The sequence below is a fragment of the Nannospalax galili genome, unplaced genomic scaffold, assembly GCF_000622305.1.
Source record: "Nannospalax galili isolate Female #2095 unplaced genomic scaffold, S.galili_v1.0 scaffold103, whole genome shotgun sequence".
Taxonomy (NCBI): Eukaryota; Metazoa; Chordata; class Mammalia; order Rodentia; family Spalacidae; genus Nannospalax; species Nannospalax galili.
Window position 1 is genome coordinate 3,728,474 of NW_008352136.1, and position 14,707 is coordinate 3,743,180.

At 45.9% G+C, this 14,707-nt stretch overlaps 1 long non-coding RNA gene across 1 annotated transcript in view; it reads left to right on the forward strand.

The window, feature by feature from the left end:
• Positions 1-14,707, forward strand: part of LOC115066953 — a 166,462-nt gene that overhangs the window by 2,275 nt on the left and 149,480 nt on the right. The window contains exon 2 of the long non-coding RNA XR_003846393.1: positions 11,519-11,687. This is a non-coding gene — a long non-coding RNA (uncharacterized LOC115066953). The remainder of the gene's footprint in view (positions 1-11,518; positions 11,688-14,707) is intronic.

Below are 14,707 nucleotides of genomic sequence, written 5' to 3' on the forward strand. Positions count from 1 at the left end.
AATGCCAGCCATTTTAAATAACTGGCCATTTTGAAAGCTTTCTGCCTCCCTCCCCAAAACAGACTGACAGCACACGCCAGCCAGAGATTTCCCCCGACCTCAGTTCTCCTCCAGACAGACGCTTTTGCATCTGAGTTTAGCTGTTTCGTAAGAGTCTGGTGGTCTACAAGTGGTTATGTGGGGTCATTTCATGGAGGCGGCGATGGAAAGGGTGTCGGGGTCAGCGGCTGTGACAGAAGCAGAGTGCCAGTTCCGTAAAGCCAATTCCTGGCACAGCCCGAGCTTGCACAGTGTGAGTGCTGTGCTCGGCTGTACTGGTTACACTTTCATTTCTAACCTGATAATGTGCTAGTGTACGGTGGCTCATGCCTTAACTGGGCATTAGTGATGATGTGAGATACAGAAAGCTGCATAAAAAAGGAATGCATTTCTGTACATATGAAAAATATCTTTGGATTTTCTTGGCCTTTCTTAGTAAATCATGTTCGTATGTCTGAGACCCTCATGGCCTGGGTCAGACTTTGTCAGGCTGGCTGCTGAAGAGATAAACTTTGGGCTGTGTGTACTTTCCTGTGCACAAAATCTAACTCCCGGTTCTTCCAGCCACTGGTACAAACCTCTTGTGTTTTAGTGGGAAACCCTGCCCTGGATTTTCTGGAATGTGTGTGTGTGTGCACATGTGTGTGCGTGTGTGTGTGGGACAGAGGATAACCTCAGATGTCATTCCTCAGGCACTGAGACAGGGTCTCTTATTGGCCTGGAACTTAACCAAACAGGGTAGGCTGGCTGGCCAGTGAGCCCCAGGGATCCTCTGATTACAAGTGTGCACCACCGTAATCTGCTTTTCTTTCCTGGGTGCTGGGGACGGACGTTAGGTCCTCACACTTGCACTGGAGGCACTTTGCCAGCTCAGCCATCTCCCTCGCCCGGGAATATTCTTGGGAAAACACCCAGTTCATCACTCATATTCTTATTCAGTCAACACGAACTGTGTCTTCCTTATGTCAGCCTTTCAAATGCGGCGTGTTGATTAATCCTCTGAACAAGTTCTGGTTTTCATGTGAGAAGTAAATCCTGGAAGTTCAAGTAACATATCCAAGGTCACACCATGAATAAATCCCATGTGCAGTTGTGAATTCCTGTTCTCGGGAACTCTCCAGCCAGATCCAGGGAATGTTTTGAGACACCCTCCACCAACATTGTCACTATCAAGGATACTGAACGCGGTGGGAGCCATGTGCCTCTGAGCCAGTGGGACCAGTAACAAGACAGAGCTCAGCTCCCTTAGGGCCTGCTGTGTGCCTTTCTCTGAGGTATGGTGGGTGCTGATGATGTAAAACCTTATACCACCACTGGCTTGGCATGGTGGCACACACCTTTAATCCCAGCACTCAGGAGGCAAAGGCAGGCAGATCTCTGAGTTTGAGGCCAGCCTGGTCTACATAGAGAGTTCCAGACCAGCTGGTGGTTACAGGGAGACCCTGTCTCAAAAACAAACAAAAACTCCCCCAAAACTCTATACCACCAATGCACCCAAATGCCCCTTCCATTTCAGAAAACAAAAGCACCTTTCAATCAGTATTGACGGTGCCTGATATCAAAGGTCTGTCATTCTCTAGATCTCAGGAGAATTATAAGGTATACCTAAGCACATAAACATCCTGAGTTAGATTTTATGACCTTCCTCCTGGCTTTTGCAACCAGCTACTTTATTGAACATAATGAATGGCTTCTCTTAGGACCTGTTTTCGTCTAGATGCGAGTATCTTTGAGACCTCACTTTGGCATTTGCAGCTGTTATTTTAATTGGATTTATGTCACTGTGAATCAGACCTCAGGGTAGCCTAGTGGAAATCATAAAACTGCTTAGGTAGAAAGAGACCTTAGAGACCATCCAGTCCTGAAGTCTTAAATCAGCAGCTCCCAACTGAAGCTGGCCCATACGTGTTGCATTGGTTCTCCAGGGGAAGATGCAAGTTGAGTTCTTAAAACTTTTTGAATTAGTTGTTAAAATAATTTTTTAAATTTATTTTTTGTCTTTTTTTTTGAGACAGGGTCTCCCTGTACCCCCAGCTGTCCTGGAACTCACTATGTAGACCAGGCTGGCTTCGAACTCACACAGATCCGCTTGCCTCTGCCTTCCAAGTGCTAGGAGTGAAGGTGTGTGCCACCACACCTGGCCCAAAAGAAGTTTTTTAAAGACAGGGTCTCCCTGTAGCCCCAGCTGGCCTGGAACTCGGTATGTAGACCAGGCTGGGCTCCATCTCACGGAGATCTGCCTGCCTTTGCCTCCTGAGTTCTGGAATTAAAGGCGTCCACCATCATGCCTGGTGGTTGCCAACTTTTTTTAAAGGGAGTATATTTCAAAAGGAAGATTGACATGTTGGGCTTCTCTTAAAAATTTGGAGTACAGCCTGGGGTTGTCGCTCAGTGGGTTTAGAATGCTTGCCTAGCATGTATATCGTGAAGCCGTGTGTTCAATCTCAACACTGCATAAAGCTGGGCATGGTGGTGCACATCTGAAATCTCAGCACTGGGGAGAGAGGTGGGATCAGGAGTTCAGGGTCATCCTTGGCTACATGGCAAGTTCCAGGCCAGCATGAGCTTCCGTCTAAAAAACAAATAAATAACGATAATAAAATGAAGTGTTTGATGGTGAACATTTAAAAACTTGGAGTACAAGGCAGCACTGGGCCTGTTTCCCTGCCTTTGATCTCTGACTTCCTGCATTCGGCATGGCCACCAGCCCCATGGAGTGGCAGGTGTTTCCTGCAGATAGCACCAAGGACTGCAGGGGGCCGCCATCCTGGCCTGCCTTCAGCGACAGCGTTACGGTCAGTGGTCTGCTGACAATGAACGTGTAGCCTGTGAGCCAGGTGTGGTGGCACACGCCTTGAATTCCTGTACTTGGGAGACAGGCAGGTGGATCTCTGTGAGGGCGAGGCCAGGCTGGTCTCCATAGTGAGTTTCAGGTTCAGCTGTGGTACAGGAAGACCCTGTCTAGAAAGTGCAGCCTGTGCCCTTTGTGTTGATACACAAGTTAGGATTCCTAACTTCAAGTCCGTTTCTGTTATTTGCTTGGCCTTCTGTTCACTTGTGAGCTATGATTTGGTTTGATTTTGACAATCTGAACATGGAGATCAAAGGAAGTTCATTGGCTCCCCAGGGTTTGTAATTGTAGGTCAGGATAAGAATAAGATTTTTCTTGCTTCTTATTGTGTCATTGGGCATGCAGATAGTCTGGGCAGGATGAATTTGTGGGCGGAAATATATTTTAAAAATCACCTTAATGTTATGAAATGGTTTAAGAAAAAGAAGAAAAACTAAGGTATGATATTTAATAAATCTGTATAAATTCAAAATGTGTACAAATATCAGAAGACACAACATTTTTCTAAATTCTCCTACATTTTTTGCTTTTAGGAGATTTTTCCTTATAGGTGTCCATGGTGTATGTGTGTCTGCCTGTTAATGTGTATGGCTGCATGTCTGCAGATGCACATACACACGTGTGCCTGGTGTGAAGGCCTGAAGTTGGTGTGGAGCGTCTTCATGATTGCTCTCACTTTGTTTTGAAGTGAAGTCTCTTGCTGAACCTGGAGCTCAAAGAGTCCAGCTCCACTAACCGGTCTCCCCCCGGGGTTCCTGTCTCGGCCTTCTGAGAGTGCTGGGATTGTGGGCAGCCACCACCCCACCCGGCTCTTACAAAGTTTCTGGCATTCAGAAGTCTGGTTTGCATGCTTGTGCTTTCTGTACCCCTGAGCTTCCCGCCAACCCTGTTAGAAGGTTCCTGACCAACTCCTACCACTCTCCGTGTTCACTGTGTGTGTAATTTGCTCAAACTACTGCAGAATGTTGGATCTCACAGTATTAAAGTAGAAAAGCCATTTTGCTCACACACCATCAATTCACGCACGCCACACAATATTTGCTTTGAATCATTCGTATTTTATAAGGTACACTGTTTTCTTTTTCTCTTACTACATTTATAAGACCTAGCTATCTCTCTGGTTAAATGTTTCCTCGTTCCCATAAACACTAACACAGGATAAATAAAAAAAAATAAAGACATCAGGGGTGGGGGTATAGTTGAGTGGTACACTGCTTCCCAGCATGCCCAAGGTCCTGGGTTCAGTCCACAGAACTTGAAACAAATAATGCACAAGTAACAGAAAAGAGAAGTCTATTGTCCCACCTGTTCCGTGTGTGTGTGTGTGTGTGTGTGTGTGTGTGTGTACATACACAAGTGCACATGGCAGGCCCTTTACCCACTGAGGGGGACACATGTACATGTGTGCTCATGTGTGGGGACAATTTCAGGTATTCTCCATCCTTTTTTGAGGTGGGGTCTCCTTGGGCTCTGGTGCTCACTGATGAGGCTAGGCTGACTGGCCAGGGATCCACCTGTCTCCCCTGATATCCTTAGCCCCAACCCTATTGATGGTGGAGGTCAGTTTATGAAGGGGTACCTACCTTGAGGTGGATTCCTGAGTTTCTGAACCCTCCTCCGATATCAACTTAGGCATGGTTCCATGTCCTGAAGATGGCTGTCCTGCATCTTTCAGGGGGCTGGAGCATCTTGTAGCCATGCAGAGTCTAGCTTAGTGTGCATTCTTCATATTTCGTGCCGTTCCTCAAATGTCTTGTTGGCTTCCCTGGTTGTCATTTTCCTTTGGAGTCAAAGGTTCTGCTCTACTTACACTCAACTGTTGTTCATGGCCAGGAAGTTGTTTCTTAGGTTCCTCCTAGACTTTGTGTGGACATTCGCAACTATTTCCTTTGCTTAGTCAGCTTGACAAGAAAGCAGCTGATCTCTGTCCTCAATATACAGTGATTATGTCTCCTCTAAAGAGTCTCATTAAAGCCAGGCATTGTGGTACAGGGTCGTAATCCCAGCACGCAGGAGGCTGAGGCAGGAGGATTGCTGTGAGTTAAGAGGCCAGTCTGGGCTACATAGTGAGACTGTCCATCTCAAAAATCAAAAAGAAAAAAAGCAATCACACAAGAAAAACAAAAACAAAACCACTCACCCTGCTCTTTTCTATAGTTTAATAACCTTGCATTTTAAAAGGTGTTTCAGTGACAAGGTGTGTAATGTCCCAGTCATCCCAGAGGAGAGTACGGAGGCCCCTGGGATCCCAGCAGCATATTGTCCCAGGTGTTCTAGAACTCCTGGGCCTGGTGGCTGTGTTAAGAGAATACCACAGATTTGCTTTGCTCTACTTGCCTACTACAGAAAGGGCCCATGGTCCTGACACCCTGAAACGAGAGACAGTTTTTTAAATTATTTTTTATCTGCTGTGCTCCACAATTGCTGATCAGAATACTGACTGGGATCCGAGTCCTATCTCTGGCCCAGCGTGGAGACCTGACACATTGAACTGCTGGGAAATGGTATGCTTACTGGCTAGCGGAGGTTTTCTGGAAAAGAGATATACTATTGTCTTTCCCTTAAGACAATCCAAATGGGCCTGTCAATCACCTGGGCAGGAAACTCCCTTCAGGGGAAGCTGTCTGTTCTAGAAACCTTAGAACTAGCACAAGCCCTTCCTGAAAATGCACAGGCTCGGCTGTCTCTCTGACCTCTGCGTATTCTCACCCCTTGAGGGTCATTCTGCAGAGGTCTCTTTGGCCCTCGTCCCTTCTCATCCCATTGGGAGTGTTTTCCTTTGCACCGGTCCCTCTGACCACTGCCCCCCTTCTCCCCTGAGGGTGCCCCACTTTACTTTTTAATAGACTCTACCTGCCTTCCTACACAATTTTTCTTTGAAATTCTTTCGATAGTGATTACGAGGTTGAGGACCTGAGGGGAGATCAGATCCTACTAACAGCAGTAAAAGCAAGAGGTTCCTTACTTAAATCTACAGAGACCAGAAAGCTGAGTGAGGACAGGAATGGGACCAGGCTGTAACACCTTAAGTCACTGTCTCTATCAGTGACCCTCTCCCTCCAGCTAGGTCCTTCCTCCTAAAGTTTCCATAGCTTCCCCCTCAAACACCATCAGATGTTCAAACACATGAGCCTGTGGGGACATTGCATGATCAAACCATGACATGCATATTTGAATGTAGGGTTGTTGTGGATATCCAGAAGGAAGCAGGCTAGATTAGAGGGGAGTTGAACTTATGGAGGTTGCCAAGGGCCTTAGCTGATCCCATGGAGTCTGACAGCTAACACTGGACCTGTAGTATCACCCTTCTTTAGGCAAATGTGCTGGGTCACTAATTCTTCTGTCAGCCAACCAGGGATGGAAGCATGTTCCTGCAAAGTATCACTGCCAGCTGCATCACTGGGAGCTGGGGAGTGACATCCTGGGCTCTGCAGAAGAGCTCTGACAGTGTCCCTGAGCCCCCTACCCCTGCCTCAGAGGGTTAGTGACGGGTTCATAAGCACCATTCTACCTAGTGCCCAGTACTCTGTTCTCTGTGATTATCCCATGGACAAGCGTCTATGGAGCATTCACTTTGTGAAGATGCCAGAAGAGAGTCTGTTAGGAAAGTGTTGCCATAAATAACGATGGACTCTACCTACAGAGCTCACAGCTGAATGGAGAAGCAAACCAGAGGCTGTAGATGGTCGAATCCTAACATTCCTGGTGTCTGAGTATGCCATTTGTAAAACTAATAACCAAGGGAATGACAAGTATTTCCTAACTTTTAAAGTGATAAAACAGTAATGTGGGGCTTTGGAACGGTGGAGGGAGATTAGGCAGTGCCAGATGGGGGAGGAGCACAGGTTGAGGGTTGTCCTGTGCCTGTGGGTGGTGGTGGGGTCAGCTGGACAGTGATGGAGATTTGTCAGTTGTACTTATTTATGGAGTACAATATGAGAATTCCATCCGTGTTTACAGTGTAGAGACAAAATTGGAGTGATCCACTTTTCCAACAGCAGTGGGTAGTTTGCATTTGACATAGGCTTCTGAAAGGACTTCTGCTAATTGACAGGGTCGGGTTAATTCTGTGACAAGCTGGGGCACTTAGGTCTGATGATAGCAGCGCTCTGCTAGGTTTGAGTGGTGTGGATGGAACTCTGCCATGAAGAATCATTTATGGAGTGCCTCCCGGGTAATCACGGTCATGGCTTCTGGCTTTAGCATGTCACCTTAGTGACAGATACCGAAGCCCTGACTAGAGGCTGGAGTTGGTCGGCTAAACATCAGGGACTTTGTGGAGGTAATGCTAACAGGAGGGTGATGGTGAGAGAAAAGCAGAGACTTTAGGTCTAGACTGATAAGACAGGAGTCCAAATGTGCCATTTCCTTGACACGTGACCTTGGACAAGCCTCGCAACCACCCAGTGCCTTCAGGTTTCTGTCTGCAAGATGAAATCAATGATTCCCACTTTATGGGGTTGTAAGGACAAAGCTATAACGTAATAGACACCGAAGCTCCTTGTAAGACTGAGAGATGTTCGATGCATCTTGTTACTGTACTGACATTACTGTTATGCTTCCCCCCCCCCATAGCTTTCTCTCCTTAGAGTAGAGATAACCTTGGCCCCAAAGTCGTAAGAATGAAATAAACAAAATATGGGGTCTCTGGTAGTGGGAGCACGCCCTAGTCTATCTAGGGGAGGCAGAGTCACTAGATGCTCACCTAGGATTCCACCCACCACTGTCCTGGACCCTAGCTCCATGTGGTCTTGGCAGGAGGGTGCTGGAGCATATGGAAGTAGAAGAGTGACTAGCGGGAAGTGCTCCATCCATGCAGCTCCTACGAGGTCGTCATCCATGATGGATGGGACTTTGTGGTGTGATGTCACCCGCGCTCCTGTAAGTAAGCCCAGAAAACACATTGGCTCATTAGTCTGGCTTGGATGATTGTTACTTGGCCTGTTGTAGGTACCCTGTCTGAAGTGAGAATGTCTTTCCAGGAAAAACAATTCAACCTGTGCCCACCTCAGGCAGTTCCCTTCCCTAATCTCAGATTTGTCTCTGGTTGTCTAGGAGCTCACAGGGCTTAATAGGAAGCGCAGTATTTAAACTCCACTCTTGAAAGGTCAAATTGCAGAACTTCATCTTTTCTCTCAAGAGTGTCAGGGAACAGGGATGACATGAACTCAGACCTTGAATAGTCAGACACAAGGGGCTCGATGAGAAGTCAGTGATGGGAGGTGCCGCGCAGATCCAGACTAGTTTATTCTTAACTCCTATTGAGAGTTTTAGTTACTTGAAGGGTTGAAGTGTTTTCTAGAGCGGCCTGTTTAACCACCAGCATCTCTGAGACAAAGTCACAGCAGATGTCATTGCTCAGACTGGTCCTTTTTCTTCACCCCATATTGTTGTGCTACAGAAGTGGGGTGTAGCCAGGAGACCACCCACAGGTCACAAGCTATGGCATCACAACTATCTGAAGATGTCATAACGAAGCCCATTTTGCGTGCTAACGAAAAAGTAAAGACTGATTAAAATTACATGAAACTGGGCTGGAGAGGTGGCTCAGCTGGTGCTAGCCTGGCAGTTGTGAGGACCTGAGTTTGATCCCCACAGTCCATGTAAGAAACACTGGGCCTGGTGACACACGCTTGGAATCTCAGTGCTGGGGAGGCAGAGGCAGGTGGTACCCCAGGGCTTGTTGACCACAGAGCCCAGCCTGGTGAGCTCCAGGCCAGTGAGGGTCCCTGTCTCAAAAGAAGATTGGCAGCACCCAGAGATGACACATGAGGTTGTCTTTGACCTTTTCTCTGTCTCTCTCTCCCTCACGCTCTCCCCCTCTCCCTCACGCTCCCCCCCTTTTTCTCTCTCTCTCTCTCTCTCTCTCTCTCTCTCTCTCACACACACACACACACACATATTATGAAATGAAAAAATCAGTTTCTTGCTTCCATGTGGTCATCTTCCATAAGCTGATAGCCTGTGTGTCCACTTGTGATGCGCAGTGTAGATGTGGACTATTTTGGTTGTCATAGAAAGTTCCTTTGAACAGTGTGCTCTCCCTCCAGTCGAACTGAGTGGATCCTGTTCTTACCTTCGGTCCTACCTGTCTGTCCAGGAATAAACAGGTTCATCTTCCCATCTTTTATCATCTGTAATGTAAGGCGACTGCCACTGACGCCTCACATCCGCAGTGCCTGCCATGTCCCGGAGCACAGTTAGCACTTGGCTACTATCTCAAGAGTTGGACTCACTCAAGTGCTTAAGAACTGACAGTTAAATGTTTAAATTTTTTTTATTATTTTTATTTTGTGTGTATGCGTGTTATGCCTGCATGTAGGTAAATGCACCCGTGTCATGCAATGCCCACCGAGGACAGAAGAGGCTGTCAGATCTCCTGGGACTGGAGTTATGGACAGTTGTTAGCTGCCATGTGGGTGCTGGGATTTGAACCCGGGTCTTCTGCAAGAACAGTCAGTGTCCTTAACTGCTGAGCCATCTCTTCAGCCCAATTCTGTTAATTTTTTAATGGGAGCAGTAGGTTTGGGATTTTGCTAAAGTGTATAAAGACTTATGATTAGGTTCAATGGGGCAAAGAATTTGAAAACAAAAATAGATGGGAAGAGTTGAGAATAGATAATCGTCTACACACTGTGAAGAAACAGGGAGGAGAGAAGAGAGGAAGCCAAGGTGGTTAACCCTGTGTGCGAGCTCAGACAAGCGCACCTCAGTGTGGCGTTTTGTCACAGCCAGCTCCTGCAGGCCTGCATGTCATAATCTTGGCTGAAACTCCTGTGCTAGAGTAAACAGAAATCTGAGTGTGTCAACAAATTATTTAATTAAACAGTAGGTGGCTGTGTGAAGACAGAGTTATAGTGTGTGATAAAATAGTGTGATGGAACGCTTTGGCCATGATGGACAGGGGAGAGCGAGACATTTAGGACAGAAAAATGCTGTTCTGGGGACCCGACTTCAGGCTGGGTTAGCTGTTGTGAAAAATGAAACTGGAAATGAGGAAATGGAATTGTATGATTCAGAAACAGACATCTGAACAAACCCTGGTGTTTAAGCAGTTGAGAAGGGACATCATTTCAGATGTACCACATCAGGCCTGGAAGTGGCTTTCAGAAGGGACTTGACTCTGTGCCACCAGCACGAATGTGGCAGTTACAGTTAAACGCTGAAGAGAAAAGAGACGTATAGAAGTTCAGAGAGGAACAGATGGCCAAGGCATTCGGCCTGTGAGGGTGCTAACACCACAGAGTTCATATTTCATTGCAAATTCGCAAATATTAAGGTATTAAAATGCATGAAACGTGGTCTGTATCCCAACTTGCTATATTTTTATCACCAAGTTAGGAGTTAGACTCTGTGGAAGGTTCCTAGATGTGTCAGCTATGCTGAGTCAGGGAGAGTGAGGTCCGTTGACTTTCTGTTTCCTGAAGCTGGGCCTCACTGATCACACGCTAAGCATCCTTCCCCCGGACGGCCCTGAGGGCCCCCTATTTCCAAAAAGGCAATGAGGATTACTTTGCTAGGTGACACTTTGATTCAAGGCAGCAGTAGGTCCAGTTAGGTTTCTACAGGGAAGGTGCTCTATTGGACTTCTTCTGTACATCACTCCCCCTAAGCCAACGTCAGTTCAGTGGGCTTGCTATGGGCAGCAGAGTATTGATGGTACCAGACCAGCAGGAAGACACATATTCTCCCTTTGTTTCCTTTTAGGCTTTGAGCTTCCTGTGTAGACTGACCAAGGCCACATGGTGAGAGCAAGGTCTTCAGTGGTTCACACATTTACTGCTCAAGGACCAGCTTAAGGTCAAAGTCACGAACTCTCCTGAACTGGCTGATCTCAGCCACACTTAGGTTTCTGTAGCCAGATTGTGACTCTGATTCCCTAGTGGAAAGCTTGTCAATCTGTTGGCTCCTGGTGTCAAGTTCTCCCAGATTCTCTGCAGTCTTCAGAATCTGTAGCATTCTGTCCTGGAAAATGGGCAGACATCTCTTCCTCACTACCTTTGACTTTCACCTGAATCATGATTGCACTATAAGCTGGGTGTGATGGTGCACACCTTTAGGTCCAGCACTTGGGAGGCAGAGGCAGGTGGATCTCTGTGAGATCAAGGCCAGTGTGGTCCACACAGTGAGTTCCACTCTGGCTGTGGGGAGATGTTATCTCAAAACTTGAAAAAAAAATTGCATGGGCCTGGGGATTCAGTTTGGTAATCTCAGCTACTCAGGAGGCTGAAGCAGGAGGATCACTGTAAATTCTAGGCCAGCCGCATCTACAAAGTGAGTTCTAGACCAGCTTGACAAATGAGTGAGGTGATATCTCAAAATTAAAAAAATGAAGGGACTCTGTGAGTTCAAGGCCAGCCTGGTCTACATAGTGAGTTCCAGGAGAGCCGGGGCTACAGGGAGACCCTATCTCAAAAAGACCAAAGAAAGAACAAAAAATGAAGGGAAAGGGCTGGAGACATAGTTCAGTGGCAGGTGGTTTGTATAGCGTGTGTAACACCCACCTACAGCAAAAAAGATTGTTCTTTTAATCCGTTCTGTCAGTCTGTGTTTTTGAATGTTTACTGCTCTTCTAGGTACTCATCTAGGAACTAGGAATAATGAATTCTTCTTTTTATGTTTTTAAAGAAACCGACTTCTTCAATAGCCTGGATTTGGGTTTATTAGCCTTGACTCCTGTTGACACGACTTAAATGCAGTGGAGTAAAACATCTGACTCTAACATCTGTGGGGGCATCAGCTGAGCATGTGGGGAGATAACTCAGAAAGCTCATGATGACCGCTGCCCCACTCCAAGGTATGTTTTGGAAAATAACATGTACAAGATGGAGGTTATTATGAATAATAATGTTTTGTTCTCAGGCTGTGGGCCATGGAAAAAGAGCACTAAGATCTTTGACCAAACAGAAGGAAACAAAATTGTGTGTCTAAGAATATAGTTATAGGTAAATTAATTTTACATATTTTCTTACATATTTATCTAGGTACAAACAGTAGAAATCGGCATATACATTTAGAAGAAGGATGGGCAAGGCAGTCTTCACTGTAACCCTTTGCTTTGCATCGTAGCCATGGTTTTCTGTTGTGACAAAGTACATAAAGTATTTGGAAGGAGATTTATGATAGTCCACAGTTTTGGAGATTTTAGCCTGTGATCAGTTGGCTTTTTACCTTTGAGCCTCTTGTGAGACAGTAGCACGGAGGAGAATGTGTGGAACCAAGCGTCTCCTATCATGGTAAGCAGCCAGCAACCGGAGAGGAAGGAACAGACTGGATTCTTGATACCCCCTTCAAAGGCATGCCCCAGTGGCCAGATGCTCCCTACTAAGCCCTGTCTCTCAAGTACATCCTAACAGGGTCATAGGCTGATCACCATGCCTTTAGCATTCGGTCTCTGTGGGGGTACCACAGGTTAGAGGATGTGTGATGTGTGTGTATATATATGAATGTGTGTGCATGTGCTTGTGTGCATGTGTGTGTTGGGATACAGGTAGTGGCCATGGGGGATGGGAGGACTATGAGGATGCATTGAAAGTACAGAATTCTTTGTCTTCTCTCATAGCTACTGAGTGGGCGTGGGCCATTCAGTAAATGTGTTCAGGAGTGATGGCAGCCAGGGAGATTTTGGACCAAGATGGGTCAAACAGACAGGAAGTTAGTTTAGCAAATATATGAACAGCAAACCTGCTGCTAATTTAATATGTAGCCTTATGTATTGGTATATAATACGTTGAGATACATGCACAGACACTTACATCATGTACCGATCGTGAATAGAAACGTCTTTCACACCCTCAAAGTTTGAAAAATGACACCAAGATTTCTTTATTTGGTAGCAGAATTAGGCCACCTTTATTGATAAGCTATGTATAAATAATCTATATGAAATTTGCTATGAAGCACAAGTGCATTTTTAAACTGATGAAATATGCGTTTCGTTTGCAGCCATACCTCTCTGTTGATTACATGGCTTTTTAAAAGCCAATAATTATTTCAGAATTCATCTAAAATACCGTGATTGAGTGGGGAGGTAAACAATCTGCCATTAGAAGATGAAGGGAATGTGTATATATATATATATGAAGCCGTCAGAGGGAGTGTGTTGGAGAATTACACAGATGCTCCAGGAAGAATTATGTAAATACCATATTTTGGAAACTTAAATGTAAAAACATTTCAAATGTGGCAGGCTATTAAATCATAAATATGCATCATTCTAAAAGCAATACTGAGCACTTCAACATTTCTCTTTAGGATAAACATAACTTAATGAAGATAGAAAACATTTCCAAAGCACCCTGATTGCCAAGTGTTTACATCAGCTACCACTGTTACAGCCAAAAATGAACATAGGTATTTAGGTAAAAGTAAATAAAGTATACTTTTTCCCCCTAGATAATAATCCTAAGAGCTTAAAAAATTCCCTATTCGGCTGGGGAGATGGCTCAGTCAGTCAAGGGCGTGCCCCATGAATTCAGAGCCCCATTCTCACATCAAAGCTGAGTGTGGGGATGTGCATCTGCATCTCAGCACTGGGGAGGAGCAGTTAGGGGCAGGTCCCCAGTGCTTACTGACCACCCATCCTAGCCATCAATGAGCTCTAAGTCCAGTGATAGACTGTATCTCAGAACACAAGGTGCAGAGAGATTGAGGAAAACACACATAGCACCCTGGCCTCCACACATGCACATGGTATGTACATACACACTTGGACAAATATACCTCAAACACACACACAAACACGAACACACACACAGAGTTACCTATAAAGTTGAGTAATAAGGTATATTTCCAGGATCTGTTACAGATATAAGTTCCTTTCATGGCTCTACCATGTGATAAATGTGGCCTCCTTTTATTGAGCACAGCTGCAGACCATAGGAGAAGGGCATTAGGTTCTAGGGCACACCTACTTAGGCTAGAAATTTAAGATAAATCATATCGAAGACAAATAGCAAATTCCGAACACTGTGACATGCACTTTGCTGGGGGTTTGAGCCAGCGACCCCCATGCAGTAATGATTGGAGATGAGTAAGTGCCATTCGCTAGCCCATGCTGCCCCCAGTGCCAGGGACAATCAGACGCAATGGGGAGCCTAGTCAAGCAGGGACTCATTTATTGCAGGTGTTACAGAGCTTATAAAGGCATCTGGAAATCCCCCCTCCCCCCCGAGGGTGTATATTAAGGATGGTCACACGCTGATCATGCAGTCCTCAGCAGTGCGGAAGTATCCTTCAGACTTTTAAAAGAAGTCAGGCTGTGCCCCAGTAACTTTCTCTCAGACCTCTGCAAGGTGGGGCCTTTAGGTCCCCACATATCCCCCTTTTATTTTTATTTTAAGGCCAGACTGACTTTATTTCACAGGTTACCCACCTCATAGGCAGCTCCCTGAGGAGAGATGGCTATCTCCTTCCTTGAATCTTATGCATTTTTGCCTGTCTTAGGTTGTGTTACCTCTGACCACGACTTGCCTGTCATTGGACCATGTACCTGGCCATGTGTATGTCCTGTCTTAGGAGTACTTGTCATGGGACATCTTACCCATCCTTGGCTAAAAATGCGTCATGATTAAGGGCAGCCGCATGGGTAATGCCAGCCCACGACAGTCTTAGTCTCTGCCTAATTCGGTTAGCCAAGTGTGGGCAACCTGAGGGGGTATATTCCTGGAAGAGTCTGTAATCATGAGGTGGGCCATGGCAGTTCCAAGGGTCCTCTGTCGCTGAATTATCTGGTAAAGACACTTAAAGATAAGCATTATCAAGAGAAACAAAGTAAGTCATGGCGTAGGACAAGTTGAAATACTTCTGAGACCATGT